This window comes from Leptonychotes weddellii, chromosome X, assembly GCF_054177405.1.
Source record: "Leptonychotes weddellii isolate Sample4059 chromosome X, ASM5417740v2, whole genome shotgun sequence".
Classification (NCBI taxonomy): Eukaryota; Metazoa; Chordata; class Mammalia; order Carnivora; family Phocidae; genus Leptonychotes; species Leptonychotes weddellii.
This window is the reverse complement of record NC_138385.1, coordinates 28,593,073-28,612,122: the sequence shown is the minus strand read 5'-3', so window position 1 is coordinate 28,612,122 and position 19,050 is coordinate 28,593,073. Positions and strand designations below refer to the sequence as shown.

Sequence of the window (19,050 nt, the reverse complement as noted above, 5' to 3'; positions counted from 1 at the left end):
AAAAATAAAAAATCTTTTTTTTTAAAGAAAAACATAACTTCTCTTTAAATACACACATTTAACCATTGACTACGGTATTTTTTGGAAGCGACTACATAGATAAAATATGCCTTCAAATGTTATATTCTTTCATTGATTTGGAAAATGGAATTATTCACATGACAATGGAAGATATACTTCTGTTTAATTTTATATTGAACCTTCTTTTGTTTTAACTCTTATTTATTGAATGTCTCCACTATAAAGCCACAGTGAGTGAGGGTTTGACGGGGAATATCATGATCAGAGCTGAAATCTGGAGATTATAAAAAGCCCAGGTGAATGTGGTGAGACCCCCAACTAAGTTGGGGGCAGGGAGAATAGAAAGGAAAAACAAGCCTGTTCTCTTTGACCCAATCTTTGAGGTACAGAAAGGTTATTTGAAGGTCTACCATTCATGCTCATACCAGATACTGGAATGTTCTTGAATATTACATGCTGCAAAATGATGTAGATAAATAGGAAGAAAGAGCTGACCATATGTGTTTAAGGGGATATTTTGATGAAAGATAAATATTTATTCTGAATTCTTAAAAAGTGACTGTGACATAAATAGCTGAGGAGAGCTCATTAGAAAAATCATCACACGGGGTGCCTGGGTGGCTCAGTCGTAAAGCATCTGCCTTCACCCAGGGCCCTGGGATCGAGCCCCGCATCGGGCTCCCTGCTCAGCGGGAAGACTGCTTTCTCCTCTCCCACTCTCCCTGCTGTGTTCCCTCTCTCGCTGTCTCTCTCTCTCTGTCAAATAAATAAATAAAATCTTTAAAAAAAAATAAAAAAGAAAAATCACACAAAAGAAACCTCCTTTCCTCTGTTCATGGACCATTTTGCTCATGTTTATTACAGCCTTAGTCACATTGGATTGTAAACTTTTGTTTACATTTCTTCCCTAATTTTAAGTCCCAGGGTTATGTATTATACATCTTCATACATCTAGCACTGTTGTCTGATGTATAGCAGATACTCAGTAAGTGATTACTGATCATCACCGTACTCGAGGTGTCTGCAACATTTAGAATTACTGACCACGGCCTTCTTGAAACATACTCCCTCTTTGCTTCCTGACACTGGATTCTCTTTGTTCTTCTTTCTCCTCCCTAATAAGTCATTTTCAGTTTTCTTGGCTGATTCCTCTTCCAAGCCCTTTCAGTTCTTCAAGACACAGATTTTTTCCCCTCTCGTTTCATTTTTATTAAATCTCAAAAAGTTATTACCATGTTATCTCCTTGAATAGATCATTCCTTTAACATTCCTTCTACTCTTGCCTTCTTAAACTTAATTAAGATGTATTTCAGACATTTTGCCAACTTAACCTCTTTCAGGCTTTTTTTTTTTCATATCTTTGTATCCTCGTGCTTTTGACTACGTAATATCATCTGACCTGTTTTCCAATCCACAGATTCTCTTTGGCTCTGTTTAATCCATCAAGAGAGGTTCTATTTTTCTACTTAAATTATCATATTTTTTATTTCTCAGAGTTCTCTTTAATTCATTTTTTTCAAACCTGTTACTCAGTTTTCATAGTTGATTTCCTTTTTTTTAAGTTTTAATTTTAATTCCAATAGCGTCCTATTAGTTTTAGGTATCAGCAATGCCATACATCACCTGGGGCTCATCACCTATTTCCCTCATCCCCCACCCCCCTCTGGTGACCATCAGTTTGTGCTCTATAGTTAAGAATCTGTTTCTTGATTTCTCTCTCTCTCTCTTTTTAATCCCCTTTACTAATTTGTTTTGTTTCTTAAATTCCACATGAGTGAAATCATATGTTATTTGTCTATCTCTGACTGACTTGTTTTGCTTAGCATTATACTCTCTAGTTCTATCCATGTCCTTGCAAGTGGCAAGATTTCGTTCTTTTTTATGGCTGAATAGTATTCTATTGTATAGATATGCCACATATTCTTTATCCATTCATCAATTTCATCAACTGATGGATGCTTGGGTAGCTTCCATATCTTATTTATTGAAAATAATGCTGTTGTAAACATTGGGGTACATGTATTCCTTTGAATTAGTGTTCTTGTATTCTTTGGGTAAATATCTAGTAGTGCAATTGCTGGATCATAAGGTGGTTCTATTTTTAACTTCTTGAGGAACCTCCATACTGTTTTCCAGACTGGCTGTACCAGTTTGCATTCCCACGAACAGGGCACGAGGCTTCCACTTTCTCCACATCCTTGCCAACACCCGTTGTTTCTTGTGTTTTTGATTTTAGCCATTCTGATAGGTGTGAGGTCATATCTCATTGTAGTACTGATTTGCATTTCCCTGATGGTAAGTGATGACGAACATCTTTTCATGTGTCTGCTGGCCATCTCTCTGTCTTTGGAGAAATGTCTGTTCAAGTCTTCTGCCCACTTTTTAAAAGATTTGTTTATTTATTTGAGAGAGAGAGGGAGACTGCGAGTGTGGGGAGGGACAGAGGGAAAGCAGAAGACTCCCCATTGAGCACAGAGCCTGACTTGGACCTCGATCCCAGACCCTGAGACCATGACCTGAGCCAAAATCAAGAGTCAGACACTCAACTGACTGAGCCACCCAGGCTCCCCATGCCCATTTTTTAATTGGATTATTCATGTTGTGGGTGTTGAGTTTTTAAGTTCTTTATATATTTTAGATACTAACCCTTTATCAGATGTGTCATTTGCAAATATCTTTTTCTAGTCTGTGGGTTGCCTTTTAGTTTTGTTGATTGCTTCCTTTGCTGTACAGAAGCTTTTCATTTTGATGAAGTCCCAATAGTCCATTTTTGCTTTTCTTTCCCTAGCCTCAGGGAACATATCTAGAAAAAAGTTGCTATCGCCAATATCAAAAAAGTTAGTTACTGCCTGTGTTCTCTTCTGGGATTTTTATGGTTTCAAGTATCACATTTAGGTCTCTAATCCATTATTTTGAATTTATTTTTGTGTATGGTGAAAGAAAGTGGTCCAGTTCTTTCTTCTGCATTTTGCTGTCCAGTTTTCCCAACTCAACCATTTGTTGAAGAAACTATCTTTTTCCATTGGAAGTTCTTTCCTGCTTTGTCAAAGATTAATTGACCATATAGTTGTGGGTTCATTTCTGGGCTTTCTATTCTGTTCCGTTGATCTATGTGTCTATTTTTGTGCCAGTACCATACTGTTTTGATCACTATAGCTTTGTGATATAATTGAAGTCCAGAATTGCGATGCCTCCATCTTTGCTTTTCTTTTTCGAGATTGCTTTGGCTATTCAGGGTCTTTCATGATTCCATACAAATTTTAGAATTGTTTGTTCCAATTCTGTGAAAAATACTATTGGTATTTTGATAAGGATTGCATTAAATGTGTAGATTGCTTTGGGTAGTATAGATATTTTAACAATATTTGTTCTTCCAATCCATGAGCATGGAATGTCTTTCCATTTCTTTGTGTCATCCTCAATTTCTTTCATCAGTGTTTTATAGTTTTCAGAGTCCAGGTCTTTCACCTCTTTGGTTAGGTTTATCCCTCTGCATCTTACTATTTTTGGTGTAATTGTAAATGGGATTGTTTTCTAATTTCACTTTCTGCTGCTTCATTATGGATTGGTGTATCAAAATGCTACAGATTTCTGTATGTTGATTTTGTATTCTGCGACTTTAGTGAATTTTTTTTTATCAGTTCTAGCAGTTTTTTGGTGGAGTCTTTAAGGTTTTCTATATAGAGTATCATGTCACCTGCAAACAGTGAAAGGTTTACTTCTTCCTCGCTGATTTGGATGCCTTTTATTTCTTTTTGTTGTCTGATTGCTGAGGCTAGGACTTCCAGTACTCTGTTAAATGACAGTGGTGAGAATGGACATCCTTGTCTTGTTCCTGACCTTGGGGGAAAAGCTCTGTTTTTCCCCATTGAGGATGATGTTAGCTGTGGGGTTTTCTTTGATGGCTTTTATTATGTTGAGGTATGTTCCCTCGAAACCTACTTTGTTGAGGGTGTTTATCATGAATGGATGTTTTACTTCCTCAAGTGTTTTTTTCTGAGTCTCATAGTTTATTTCTTAATCATTTTAAAATTCTTCCATTTAGCATATCAAATGTACTTATTGTATATTCAATATCTGATCATTTTTGTATCTGCACTCTTTGCAAGTCTGTTTCTGCAGACTCCTACACATAATGCCTTGCTTCTTTGTAGGTTTAATGATTTTTTTTCATTGTGAGCTCATGCTCTTTGGAATTTTATCTGTGGGAATTCTTTGAGGCCACGTAAAACTCTTCCAGAGAAAATTTTCATTTACTACTGCAGTGTGCCCAGAGGCATTATCAACCAAGGACCACTATAAACTAATGTTTTTGTTTGGTGGTTTTGAAGACACAGACATAGTATTCTGCTCCCAAAAGTGCTTGAGTGTGAGCATGTGGTTAGGAATTCTCAGAGGAAAGAATTTTTCTCCAAACTCCATGCCTGATCCCTAGGTAGGTAAATATCTTTATGTAGAGAGGGGCTATTTTCTAGGTCATTCACTGAAGAAGTCACCCTTAGAGTATTTTAGCTTTATGGCAGGGTCTCCAGTCAGCCCAACTACCTTGCTTGGGTCTCAACACTTTATCCCCTGTTCCTGGTCCTGCCACATGGTCCTTTAATACCAACTGTGGCCACCAAGGATAAGTAGATTTGGCCCAAGGCAAATTCTAGTTTGATTACTCTAGAAAATCAGGCCCTGTTGTTTTCTCTGTTTCCCTTGCTTAACTTCAGCTCAGCTTCACTTTAAAAACAACATGGAGGGGCACCTGGGTGGCTGTCGGTTAAGCATCTGCCTTCAGCTCAGGTCATGATCCCGGGGTCCTGGGATCGAGCCCCACAGCTGGCTCCCTGCTCGGCGGGGAGTCTGCTTCTCTCTCTCCCTCTCCCTTTGTGCTCTCTCTCTCTCAAATAAATAAATTTTTTAAAAATCTTAAATATATAAATAAAAGCAACATGGAACATATTTTTTTAAGATTTTATTTATTTATTTGAGAGAGAGAGAGAGCATGAGCAGGGGGAGCAGGAGAGGGAGAGAGAGAAGCAGACTCCCCGCTGAGCAGGGAGCCCAACACAGGGCTCGATCCCAGGACCCCGGGATCACGACCTGAGCTGAAGGCAGACGCTTCACTGACTGAGCCACCCAGGTGTCCCAACGTGGAACATATTTTACCCAGACTTCTAGGCACTCTTTCTTTTCCCCACATTGTGCTTGGTGTGTCAGGGGCCGTTCTAAGTAGGCATTCTTTATTGAGAGAGTATTCTCCATACGCTCATCCTATTGCCAGAAACAGAAATCATTTTCTTATTTAACAATATTCCCCCTGAGTAGTCTCACTTCTGTTTAGACTATATCCTCTCCTGGGGTGACTCTTAAATCTACCTTCTTGCCTTTTCCCTGAGCTTCAGGTACGACTAACCACAGCCTGCTGTAGAGCCTCCTACAAATCACCTAATTCATGGTCACCTCCTGCCTCCAGACTTACTCTGTTCGGCGTCCCCTGTCTCAGGGGCACAATAAGCTGCCTAGTCAATCAGGCTAGAAATTTTGGCATCCCCTTCAAACCATCCTTTTCCCTTGCAGTCAGTTACCACCTGCCCTGATTACCAACTGTTTCAGGTTAGCTGCTTCTACCCCATTGCCCATGAAAACGCCCTGGTTCAGGTTCCTACCCAGCCCTCGCCCAGACAATATCTCTAGTCACACAACGGGTCTTTGGCCTCTAATCCATTTGATGCCACCTTCCGTGATTGAAGGTGCCACTGAAACTCTCATTCCAAATCACAGATCTGATCATCTCACTTGGCTGTGCCAAAACCATTATGGACTTCAGAAAGAATAAAATCCTGACTTCTTGACTTGGCATTCAAGCTATGTGACAGTGAGATGCCAATCTTTTTTTTTTTTTTTAAGATTTTATTTTATTTAAAGAGAGGGGGAGAGGGGCAGAGGGAGAGGGAGAGGGAGAGAGAGAATCTCAAGCAGACTCCCTGCTGAGCACGGAGCCCTATGTGGGGCTTGATCTCACGACCCTGAGATCATGACCTGAGCCGAAATCAAGAGTCGGACACTTGACTGAGCCACCCAGGCACCCTGGGGTGCCAATCTTTATAGCCTTTTCATTGTGACCCTGTATTCTCTGATACATGCAGTGTTCCGTTAGGTTGTACTTGTCATTCTGTGACTTAACTCCTTTACCTGAAGTACTCTTTTCCTCACTTCCACCGACCCAAAACCGGGTCTTCACTTAAGGTCCAGCTCAATGTTTGCTCTATCCATAAAGTCTTCCTGGAAAATTAATTGCTCCTGAGTCTGTAGTCCCATAGCATTTGCTTGATCTTTTGTGACTCTTCCCATATCATACCTTTTATGAGAGGTCATTGTGCATGTTTCTTTCCCTAAGTAGACACCAAGTCTCTGAAGGCACTAGAACATAGTGGTTATATACTCTGGCTTTGGAGTCAAATAGACCAGGCTCAAACCTCGAGCCCGTCACTAGCTGTGTGACTTTGGACTTACCTCTCGTAGTCTCAACTCACCTATAAAAGAGGGTATAGTAGTTTTGTAAAGCATAAACTGTCTAATCCATGTAAAGCCATGAGGACAGCGCCTGGCACAAATTAACTATCGAATAAAATATTAGCTCTTATTATTAAAGGCAGAAGCTACTGCCTGTTCATCTTTGTGTCTCTCCAACATTTCCTGTAGCGTCTCCTCCTCCCCTGCCCCTTCCTGTTCCAGGGCTTAGCCCGATACTTTGCACAGACTGAATATCCAGTAAATTCTTCTCGAGTGAATGCCGCAAACATCACACAGTTTTCTAGAAATCATTTCATTCAGTCTGGGCAGAAACAGTTGACGTTTGTATGAGACACCAACAGACAAATGCTTATGGGCTGTTCCAGCAAGATAGATCAATGGAACATCCTGTCTGCACACCAAAGAGCAGCCCCTTTCAGTATTGTGTGAACAAGCCAGCTTTGCTAGGAACGGTGAAAGAGAAAGAGGAGGTTTCATATCCTAGGGAAGTGTTTGGAACTTAATGAGACGTGTGGGCTGAGAAAATGACCCCGTTCTTTGAAAAGCAAATGCAGCTACTGAATGTGAGGCCTAGGCCATGTGTGAGCAACAAGGGGCCAGAGATCTGCACAATCTTTTTCCTGGCCTGTGGTGAATTTGGAATCAAACCCACTCAGCATTTTACTCTCTATAGACACAGCACATTTTTTCCTCTAAATCCTCACTCTCAGCATGCTCCCTGACCAACATTCCTGATAAAACCAATGAAACCAAACAGGGCTAGATACGAAGTTGGTCTGCTCTCTCTTTCTTGTTCCAGCACCAAAACCATTTGTGCAATGACTTTCCATTCCTTAAAACTGCTGCTATTCCAAAAGGATCACTATTCACTTGGATTCTGTATTTTTTTTTCTGTTCTATTTCAAAGATGAACGCACCATATTTTATGACATTACCTGTTGTAATATTATCAGTAAGATTCCCGTAAGGGTGAAACATTTAAAACTCCAACTTTTGTTATTTAACTCTTCCTGAATTATGTCTTGCCCAGCTGCAAATCCATCAAAATGCCTAACTGATGCTATATGTGTTTCCAATTTTATTTGTCTTCTAAATTTGAGAAAGATTTAGACTTTCGCTGCTTTAAGCTAACTATTTTAGGAATGTGGAGCTTTATCATTCAGAGATGATAAAAGTGGAATTTTTCTTTAATAGCCCAGAAAACTCCCCGGTATTCCTGACATCTAATTATTGCCCCTCGGGTAAAGAGGTATGGAACATCTCAATGACATCATACATTTAAGGTGACCCACTCCCCCCAACCCGCCCCGCACACACACACGCAATTCAATGAAAAGACTTTGTTCTTGAAACCAAAGGTTATACATGGCTGCCTGGCTGATCTTTATTTGTATATGTAACCCTTCATTCTTAACCTGATGCTTCCATTGGAAAAATCAATGGCCCAGGATACAGTGAATATTACTCAGTTTCATCCCCTAAATAATTTTGCTTTTATAGTATCTGCCCCCTTTCTCCCTAAGACCCATCTTGCTCTCAGCCAGCTGTCAAGTCATCACCAGCAAGGTCTTGGCTGATAAGGTTTAAACGGGGGGTGGGGGTAGGAGGGTTCTAACAGTTTTGTGTGTGTGTGTATGTGTGTATGTGTGCGTGTGTGTGTGTGTGTGTGAGTGCGAGAGACAGAGACAGAGAGGGAAAGGGGAAGGGAAGTGAGAACCTAGAAAGTGGAAAATAGTGGGGCTTGGCTGTGGCAACCATTTTAAAGATCTAGAAAATGAGGCTAGGATATTGTTTTCTGGCTAGGAATTTCTAGTGTAAGATATTAGCTTTTTTTTGGTTAATAAAAGCTTCTTTAATATGAACCAGTTTTCAATACTTGAAGGAATGTGTTTCTCATGGCAGGATTTCGGGCACCTTGACAACCATTTGGGAAAGGTAATTTGGGGACAGTTTTATAAGGCAGAGTGACCATCCCAGTGCTGGCATCAGTGAGGGGCTACACAGAATCCCTGGCTCCAATCACTCCTCAGACTTTATTGAATCAGAGAGGCAGAGTGAGAAACTTTCTTATGATATCTTATGATCCACACAAGTCACTATGAGCTCAGTTTGCTTCGAAGGTTGAATTTTTTGGAGCTGTCTTCTTTTCTATTGTAGTACCAACTTGCTCTAATGTTACTGAAGAGGTAGAATGTGAGGTGAAGACAAACCTAGTTCTACACTCTCAGATAGGCCAGCAAGGAATAATTGGCCATAGAAAGTCCTCTGGAAAAGCAGCTGGATCTTTTAGATTGTGTTTGTGGCCTGACCTCATGTCCAAGTCTCACCTTTTAATCATGACTATGACTCAGATGAGGCTTTGGGTTGCTCCCCTCTTGTCGGCTCAACCCCAAATGGCTAACTCTCTTGGGGCCTTGGTCTAACCCAACCCACTGTAAAAGCACCTTTACTTTTATTTTTTATTGAAGTATAATTAACATACAATGTTATACCCATTCCGGGCATACGCCATATTGATTTGACAATTCTATACATTACTCAGCGCTCACCATGATTAAGTGTAGTCGCCATCTGTTGCCACACAGCAACGTTATTACAATATTATTGACTATAACCCCTATGCTGTACTTTTCATCTCCATGACTTACTTATTTTATAATTAAAAGTTTATACCTCTTAATCCCCTTTATTGGTTTCACCCCTCTTCCCAACCCCTCCCCTCTGGCAACCAGCAGTTTGTTCTCTGTATTTAAGAGTCTGTTGTTTGTTTTGTTTGTTAGATTCCATGTAGAAGTGAGATCATATGATATTTGTCTTTCTTTGATTTATTTCAACTTAGTATAATACCCCCTGAGTCCATCCGTGTTGTCACAAATGGCAAAATCTCATTCTTTTTTATGGCTGAGTAATATTTCTGTGTGTGTGTGTGTGTATCACAACTTTTTTATCCATTCATGTATCGATGGGCACTTGGGCTGCTTCCATATCTTGGCCGTTGTAAATAATGCTGCAGTAAACACAGGGGTTAACAGTACCTCTGCTTTGGTATCAGGTCTATTCATGGTAACACTTTGTGATTGACAATGTTTTCCTTGTGTAGTCTTTTCATCTTCTGGGTCAGACACAAACATGAGGGTAGGTGAGCCTTTCCAAACAGTTGAATTAGGGCTTCCTGAAGACAGAAAATCCTTCTAAAACTTAATAGTTACTGTTTTCTCTTCCTGCCTGCCTTTGCTAATGTATCTCTAGAGGAAGATTGTTGATCTTCAATAGTGCCATTCTAAGGGCGCCTGGGTGGCTCAGTAGGTGAAGAGTCTGCCTTCGGTTTAGGTCGTGATCCCAGGGTCCTGGAATGGAGCCCCACATTGGGCTTCCTGCTCAGCGGGGAGTCTACTTCTCCCTCTCCGTCTGCCCCTCCCTTCCCCGCTTGTGCTTTCTCTCTTTCTCTCACAAATAAATAAAATCGTTTTTTAAGAAATAGTACCATTTTGGGGTGCCTGGGTGGCTCAGTTGTTAAGCGTCTGCCTTCGGCTCAGGTCATGATCCCAGGGTCCCGGGATCGAGCCCTGCATCGGGCTCCCTGCTCAGCAGGAAGCCTGCTTCTCCCTCTCCCACTCCCCCTGCTTGTGTTCCCTCTCTCACTGTGTCTCTCTCTGTCAAATAAATAAATAAAATCTTTAAAAAACAAAAAAATTAAAAAATTAAAAATAGTACCATTTTGGATAATGTAACATTTGATGGGGAGGGAGGGGCAGCAGAGACCTTCTTAGGATCCTTCAGTCATACAACATAAGTAGCTAACAACTCCATCTCCTCACAAACCACATGCACAGTGAAGAAAAAGGACGCTTCATCGTTACCACAGTGATTCTCACCCTGCCTGTATATCGTAACAGTTGGAGGTACTTTAAAAGCACTGCTGCCTGAGTCCCACCCCAAGAGATTCTAATTTAATTGGTCTTGTGTGCAGCCTGGGCAGCCGGATTTTTCTGAAGTCCTCCCTCCCAGGTGATTTTATATGCAGCTAGAATCGACAACTACCATGTTACAGTGTGAAGTCCTTTGCTTGCTGACAAATGGCATCCTGTGAGAGATCCCACCAGCAACCTATTGATGTAACATCAGGGTTTGATTGAATTTTCCTCTTTCAAAAATCATCTTTGAGAAAAATAGGTGAGGGCCAAAAATGGTGATCAATATTCACTGAGCTGAATTCTGGTACCAAACCTTCTGATTGAACCTCAACAAATACCAGTAATATTAGCTTTTGTTCTCTAGTGTTAGTTATTAATCTCTGGGTATATCTAGGGTGACCAATATTGCTGTTGCCTGGGACTGAAGGGATTCCCAGGAAGAGGGACTTCTGTTTTAAATCCGAGCAGTTCTGGGAAAACTGGGATGAGCAGGTCACCTGAGATACATATTGAGAAGAAGGTATGAACCGTATAATCATTTGCACTCATACCCTGAGGAAAACAAATTGGGAGAATGTTCAACATGGAGGCCAGGCCTTTTGTAAAAATCAACCTCTTTCTAGAGAGAATTGAAGTTATCCTGCTTTATTGTTGGTACAGTCCTCCAAAGGAGAAGTTCACTGTCACCATTATAATAAAAGTAGCAAAAACTCAAAAGTCACAAAAACAAAACAAAACAAAAAACCAAGAAAAAAAAAAAAAAGAAAACCCACCAAAGCTCCACAGTCACTGAGGACTTTTTAACCTACATTTGTGTACTTTCGTTGGAGTTTGGCTCCTGCCTAGTGATTGTCGAGAGGCACTTGGGCAGTTTGCATGATGGATGGTGTTAGCACAGAAGTCCAATATAATCCAAAGCCCAGAAAGAATTCATCTCATCATGGGGACGTTGGATAGAATTTGAGAATGGATCTGCAATTGGCCATCACATGAAAATGTTTCAATTGGAAGACACCCATGAGTGGTAAAACATGTCATGTTGGTATGTCCGCATCTAATGCGCCTGACTCAAGTCTGTTTTCTATAGGACAAAGCTGTTGTGTTATTCTCAGATGGAAAAGGTTTAGAGTTGAGGGGTGGGTCCTAGGTAAACTTAGGAGGAATGCAGATTTCAGTGTAGTAACCAATATATTTTTAGGAAAAATTATTCATAAGAGATATTTGGGTTTTATGGTAGTCTGTATGTCTTGAATACAACATGGCCATGCATTTAGTGGTTTAAATTTGACTTTGGAATCAGGCAGAGGGGTTCAAAAGCTGGTTCTTCTTCAGACCTTGTGATGTGACCTTGGGCATGTTATTTAACCTCCCCAATTTTCCATTTAATTATATATATAGTAGAGAGACTTATACCTATCATTTTGTGTAATCCTCACAACAGTCCAGCAAGGAAGGTATAGTTCTTTCTAACGTCAATGGGTTTCTCCCCCTTGGCACTGTTGACATTTCGGGTGGCGTAATGCTTTATTGTGGAAGCCTGTCCTGTGCATTGTAGGATTACGTAGCAGCCTCGTGGGCCTCTACCCACGACTACCCCTCCAAGTTGTGACAATCAAAAATATCTTCAGACATTGCCAGAAGTCCCCAGGGTGGGGGGGGGAGCTGGTGACGGTGGTAGTGGGAATACATGGTTGAGAATCACCAAACGTAAAGTGACGAGTGTCAGATCTGGAATATAGGAGGCACTCATTACGTGATAACTATTATAACTGTTAATACTGTAACAAAATTAGAGCTTTTATTATTGATGCTGAACCTTAAAGTTGTGTCAGCATATTTAATTATATCTAAGAAGAGCCTCTCCGACTTACTCTTTTTTTTTTAAGGTTTATTTATTTATTTTGAGAGAGAGAGAGAGAGTGCACTGGGGAAAGGGCAGAGGGAGAGAATCTTCAAGCAGACTCCCTGCTGAGTGCAGAGCCCAACGTGGGGCTCAATCCCAGGACCCTGAGATCATGACTTGAGCCGAAACCAGAAGCCAGTCGCTTAACTGACTGAGCCACCCAGGTGCCCCCAGACTTATTCTTTTTTTGGGGGGGAGGTTTACTGCTTTATTACTATGAAGTTTGGAATTTAAATTTTCTTAAGGAGTATAAAAAAAGAGTCTTTCAGAGTTTTCTTTGACAGAAAGAATTATTGAGGTGGGAGCACATCTTAAACTGACTTGAACTCTGGGAAGAGGAAAAAGGCTGAAGGGAAAAAAAAATCCCTAATTCAGCATAATACATGCTTACTTTCAGCCTGACCTTGTACCAGTAAGTAGGAATCCCATTCAGGAGAGAGGAAGAGAGTGGGAGAGAAGCAGCCGTGGAACAAGAACCAAACTGCCAAGGACTGGGCGTTCCACCCACCCTCGGGGGCCTCCCTCCCTCGGTCTCAGGAGCAAGGCCGACTCCAGAACGGGCCCCAGAAATTCAGCCCCAGGCTGGTCGCGCTCTTCCCCGGGGCCAGCTTGGGCAGGCCAGGACGTGCGGGCTTGGCTGGTGGCCTTCGCAGAAGGATAAAGGGAAGGCCAGTGGTGTCCTCATCTTCACCAGTCTCTCGTAGGACCAACTTTTATTTTTATTTTTTTCAAGGACAAACTTTTAAGAGTAAAATGGATGAAAGCACGTGAGGTCAAGATACAAAGACAGAAATTCAACGTGGAAAAAGGCCCTTGCTGGGAAACAGCTGATGAGAAACACGAGAAATATTTCACAGATGCACCAGAAGCTCACATTGTCAACAGGATTAATCTGCTATTGATTTCCCACCATGACATCAGGGTTTCATTTTGCTCAGCCTGAGATCTCACTCGATTTCAAACTGCCTGTGGTCCACCAGGTCTAGAAAAGCCTTCCGTTCATTGTACCCCTTCTTCCCTCGATTATGGATGGCTAGTTCTTCACCAATGCCCGCTTCCTCCTTGAAGCTCTCCCAGTCCAATTTGGACTTCTCTAGAGTGCTCATCTTCTGCTTCTTGGCTCCAATTTTCCCCAAAAGGCTGCTCATGCCACTTGATCTTTTTAACCCAGACCCAGCAGGGAGTGCCGGCAGAGCTGCAGCGACAGGACCCGGGGGCTTTTCTTTCTCGTTTTGCTTGAAGAAAGATTTGGCTTCTTTAGATGAAGCATCCACTTCCTTAGTCACCCTGACTTCTTCACCAGCAAAATCAAACACCTTAAATGATTTTAATTTTTTCAGCTTCTTTCGGTTTCTCAGGCTCTTCTGCTCTGACCAACAATTTACTTGAACATGTCTCTTCAGTCTTCTCTCCTCCATTAACATGTGTATTTGGGGGCACTTTTGGTTTTGGTCCTACGTAATTGAGGAAGCTGGCCCATAACTCATCCTCCTTCTTCTTCCTTGCATCCTCTGACCCCATGCCTTTTTCCTGCTCTGCACCTTCATCTTCCTCCTCACTGCTACTTCCCTCGGATTCCTCGATGGCATCCTCCTCCTCTTCTTCTTCTAATGAGAGGCCACCTTGAGCTGCAGTGGGGGTGGGGGCGGCTGGGCCAGACTTATTCTTTTAGACTGTGTAAACCAGGCTTATTCTGCTAAGAGGAATATCAGAAAATATTACTTTTCTGCCTCATATCTCCTGCACCTTCTAGTCCTGAAAGTCTAAGATATTTTAGATTTACTGATGTGTACGCAACCACTTCAATATCCACAAGTACTACTTAAAAGTAGCTAACTTACAAGTGAATATTTGGTGAAATTTGCAACTTTAAGGCATTTAAGGCACAACCTTTCCTTCCATCTAATTTATTTTCCGTCTCCTGACATGCATGCTCTGCAGAAACCTCAACTCCTACTTCACTAATAAGTCTTGGCCATCCAGTGTGAGCTTCCTCTGCTACCAACAGCCCATCTCCTTTCTCCACACTCATTCTCCTATCGTTCTTGTTATTGTTAAAGGAAGAAGAGTCTCCTCGGTGAGTCTTCACTCCTCAGCTACCCTGTTTGCGGAAAGACCTTGCTGTAGCATTTATGCCTTCCTTAGCCACATCTGCACTGTATTCCTCTCCATTGGCTTTATTCCCCCTCTATCATCAAAGGAGACAGGCTTCCTCATTTAGAAAAGCCCTTTGCTACTAACTTCTGAAATTGCCGTCTTATTTCTTTGCTGAGCCACACACACTTCCTTCCCAGGTTTTTTGTTGACTCCTCTTTGTTTGCCCAGCCCTTAAATGTTTGTATTGCTCAGTGTTCTGTCCTCAGACATTTCATCTTCTCACTCAACGCCAACCTACTCTACCCTCACCCAGGGATAGCTCGTTTTCTCTCAAGGATTCAATTACCAACTAGTTGTCCCCCAAATCTCTAACTGTGAATTAAATCTCTCTCCTGAACTTGAGGTAGTGTTAGCCAACTGCCTACCATATACCAGCACTAGGATGTCCAGTGGGTACCTTCAAATCAACATGTTCAGAACTGAACTCATCATATTGTATTCTCAAAACTACTCCTCATCCAGTGTCTTCTATATCAGTATCCACTCCGTTGTCCAAGCCAAAAATACTGGCATCATTCTTGGTTCTTCTCTCTCCCCAAATCTCCCACACCAATGCGTCACCAAGAACTGTCAATGCTACCTTCTACATATTTATTGAATCCACCCACTCCTCTCCATTTCTACTAACACCATCATCTCTCCCCTAAACTGCTGTAATAGCCTCATCATTGGTCAACCTGACCTTGATCTTGCCCCAGTGCGCATGCAGTCAGAGGGATCTTTCTGAAGCAAAATCAATTATATCATTCTCCTCCTTCGACCCTTCCACAGCTTCCCAATCCAGTCTGGATTAAATTCAAAGTCTTTGACATGGCTCTATAACATTCTTCATCAGCTGTCCCCTGCTGACCTCTTCAGCAGTTTCTCTACAAAATCACTCGCTTAGACCACTATTTCGTTCAGTTGTTTGAGTGGTCATACTTCCTTTTCTCTCTGGATCACTGCATTGGGTGTTTCCTGCTTAGGTCACCCCTTGCCTCTCATTTAGCTAATTCCAACTCATCCCCTAGGTCCTGGTTTAAACATGACTTCTTCCGAAAAGCCTTCCAGATCCTTCCAGTCTGAGATAGGTGGCCCTCTCTATGCGCTACATTGGTACCCTATGTCTCCCCATGTTGAACTTAACAGATTGTCTTGTAATTGATGGTTTACTTGTCTTTCTTCTAGACTATATTCTCCATGAGGGTGTTTTTAGGCCTCTGTTGCTAAGTACATAGGAGATGTGCAAGAAGTATTTGTGAGATGGAATTGAATTCAGTGTCACCACGGATCCTTACCAAATGCAAAGCTTTTATGTTCATTTTTAATCTTTCCAAATACTCAAATTATTTGATCCTTCCCTGTGTTCTTCAAGTTATTCTTTGTTTTCAGAGATAGCATTGTGTGTAAATTCCCTTTCTACATTTTTAAAAAGATTATTTATTTATTTATTTGAGAGAGAGAGAGAGAAACAGAGAGAGCAAGCACAAACAGGGGAGGGGCAGAGGGAGTGAGAAGCAGACTCCGCTGAGCAGGGAGCCCCATGTGGGGTTCAATCCCAGGACCCTGGGGTAATGACCTGAGGAGAAGGCAGATGCCCAACCGACTGAGCCACCCAGGCGGCCCCCCTTCCTACATTTTTGACAATTTCTGGTCCTTCTTGTTTGCTGACCCCTCTCCTGTCCCTTAACTTTGGACTTTTGCCCAAGACCCTATTCTTCACACTTCTACCTTTCTTTTCCACATTCATTGTCCAGAACATAAAAGACATTCAAAAACTATTTGTTTCTTTCCTTCCTTCATTCCTCAGAAATTCATTTAATCTCATGTTTCAAATATCTCCCAGATCCATGTTTTAGTCAGAGTAATCCAATGGAGTACTGGTTGCCTGACACTTTAAATGAACTGTAAATAAACACCATAGCACCCAACCACCCCAACTCAGTTAATTCTTGCAATATAATTTCTGTGTTTGTCGGTGGAAACTAAGAGTCTCCTAATCACTGGGGCTCTATACATCAGGCATCTCTAGCTCCCTCATCTACTTTATAGCATGTATGCAAGTAGCCAGCAAGTCTTAACACAATTTCCTTTGAAATGTGGCTCATGTATTGATTCCTTTCTCTCCTTTTCCCTTCCACTATTCTGCTCTCTTCTCTTTACCCTTGGATTACATAGTAATCTAGACATCTTCCTGGCTGACCTTTCTGACTTCAATATCACCCACTTTCAGATCTGTTCTGTATGCTGTCGCCAAGGTAATTACTCATACACACTCCTTTCGTGGCCTGGGGCTTTTCATAGAGTAGATTCAATAAATATGAGAATGCCAATTCACTCCCCCTCAAGAACTTACAGTGACTACAAATCATCGGCTAAGTCCAAATTCTTCTTCCTGACTTTTCCTTCTCTCTGGGCCTCACCAACTTTTTCAGCTTTCACCCAACTCTATACTGTTCTTCTCTGCATTGTATTGCTAAGCTTCTTGCCTTTCCCCAAACACATCCTACTTTGTTCCGTCGTACTTGTTGGTTCCCCTACCTTGGTCAAACACTGCCAGTGCTAAAAGACTGATATTGTTAATATTGAATGAAAAAGGGGCGCCTGGGTGGCTCAGTCGTTAAGCGTCTGCCTTCGGCTCAGCTCATGATCCCGGGGTCCTGGGATCAAGCCCCACATCGGGCTCCCTGCTCCGCGGGAAGCCTGCTTCTCCCTCCCCACTCCCCCTGCTTGTGTTCCCTCTCTCTGTGTCTCTCTCTGTCAAATAAATAAATTAAAAAAAACATTAAAAAAATTGAATGAAAAAGTCACTTTTTCCTCTTACTGTGATAGATTAAAGTGTATTCTGTGCCCCCATTTGTTCCTTGTTTGTACTTAAAACATTTATGACTTTCTTCCAGGTATCAGTAATACGCATGTCTGCCCAGTAAACTCCATGAGATCAGGGACTCTTGTTCATCCTTATAACCCCTAAAAGCACCCGAGCCAATGTCTGGAATGCACTTGTTAATTATTCTTTGAATGGGATCGGCCACATCTGCAAGTTCCTTATCCACCCTCTTCCCTATATCCCCACTCTTGGTTTTGACTTCTCTAATAGTCAGGCAGCTCTCTTTGAGTAAAATCCAGTTGGACACAGCCGGCCCTGGTGAGACTCTCCCAGTTTCAGTAGGAGAAGCTTCTGGATGTCTGCCTAATTTCCAAGGCTCATTATAATCTGGCTCTCCAATTTATAGAGCCTCGCTTCTCATCTGTTTCTGAGAATGTGTCCTCCAGTCCACATTATGTTAAATCTTTCAGCTCAGTCATTGTTCACACCATTGCCCATTCCAGAAATACCCTTCCCTTATTCTGATCAAATCCTCCCCAAACTTCAGACCCAGCTTAAATCTTACTTTATCCACAATGTCATCTTTAACTGTTTGAGCCCACGTTTATCTCTCCCATGTCTGAATTCCTTTGGCAGAGATATTATAATATATTATGGTATTCTCGAACTCCGTGATGCATGTGTCTTGCTATTTTCAGCAGGAGTATTGGCTCTCCAGGGCAAGGATCATATCTTAATCTTCTTTGATAATAGTGCTGCTGATTATTAATTTGATAAGTCAACAGGGCTCTTTTCATCCTTATTACTAATTTCTCCTAAGTTGAAAAAAAACTTAGATCCCCATAGCCTACTTTTGCCTACAAAAGAACCATAGGACCACGTTCGTGAGAAGGCCTAAAGATCAGCCAATATTACTCAAAGTGACAGATTTTTTTAAAGATTTTATTTATTTGAGAGAGAGAGAGTGAGCATGCAGTGGGGAGGGGCAGAGGGAGAGGGAGAAACAAACTCCCTGCTGGGCAGGGAGCCCGAGACGGGACTCGATCCCAGGACCCTGGGATCATGACCTGAGCCACTCATAGACTGAGCCACCCAGGTGCCCAAAGTGAGAGATTTTTAAAAATCAATTTTTTTGACAACTAAATCAGAGTTTGTTCACAGTCTAGCTGGCTGTCTTGCGAGAGGTTAAGGCAGCTGGGAAAAGAGTGAATTAAAAATTGTTGATGGTTAAGGTAGCTGGGAAAAGAGTGAATTAAAAATGGTTGATTTGGGGGGCACCTGGGTGGCTCAGTCGGTTAAGCATCTGCCTTCAGCTCAGGTCATGATCCTGAGGTCTTGGGATGGAGCCAACAATGGGCTCCCTGCTCAGCGGGGAGTCTCCTTCTCCCTCTCCCAATGACCCTCCCCCCTGCTCCTGCCCTCACTCTCTCTCTCAAATGAATAAATAAAAAATCTTTTTTAAAAGTGGTTGATTTTTGTGGCTACCAGAGAAACATGGTTGAACAAGGTCCCAGTAAATTAAACTCATTATCATTTTTTTTAATTATAGGAGAGATAACAAATCCTAAGTTCCTGATGATTAGGCTATTCTAGGCCTAAACTCTACATGGATGATATTGGGACTCCCACCATAGATTTTAGTCCATTCGTGCATTTAAGAGGCTGTTTAAAAGGCCTGACATACTAGGCCTGCTTTCAGCCAGAGAAGTGTACTAAGTTAGCGC

The 19,050-nt window shown here is 41.8% G+C and overlaps 1 pseudogene; it reads right to left on the bottom strand.

The window, feature by feature from the left end:
* Nucleotides 1-12,527: 12,527 nt before the first annotated feature.
* LOC102746628 (heterochromatin-stabilizing protein CFDP1 pseudogene) lies at nucleotides 12,528-14,392 on the bottom strand (annotated as a pseudogene).
* Nucleotides 14,393-19,050: the final 4,658 nt, after the last annotated feature.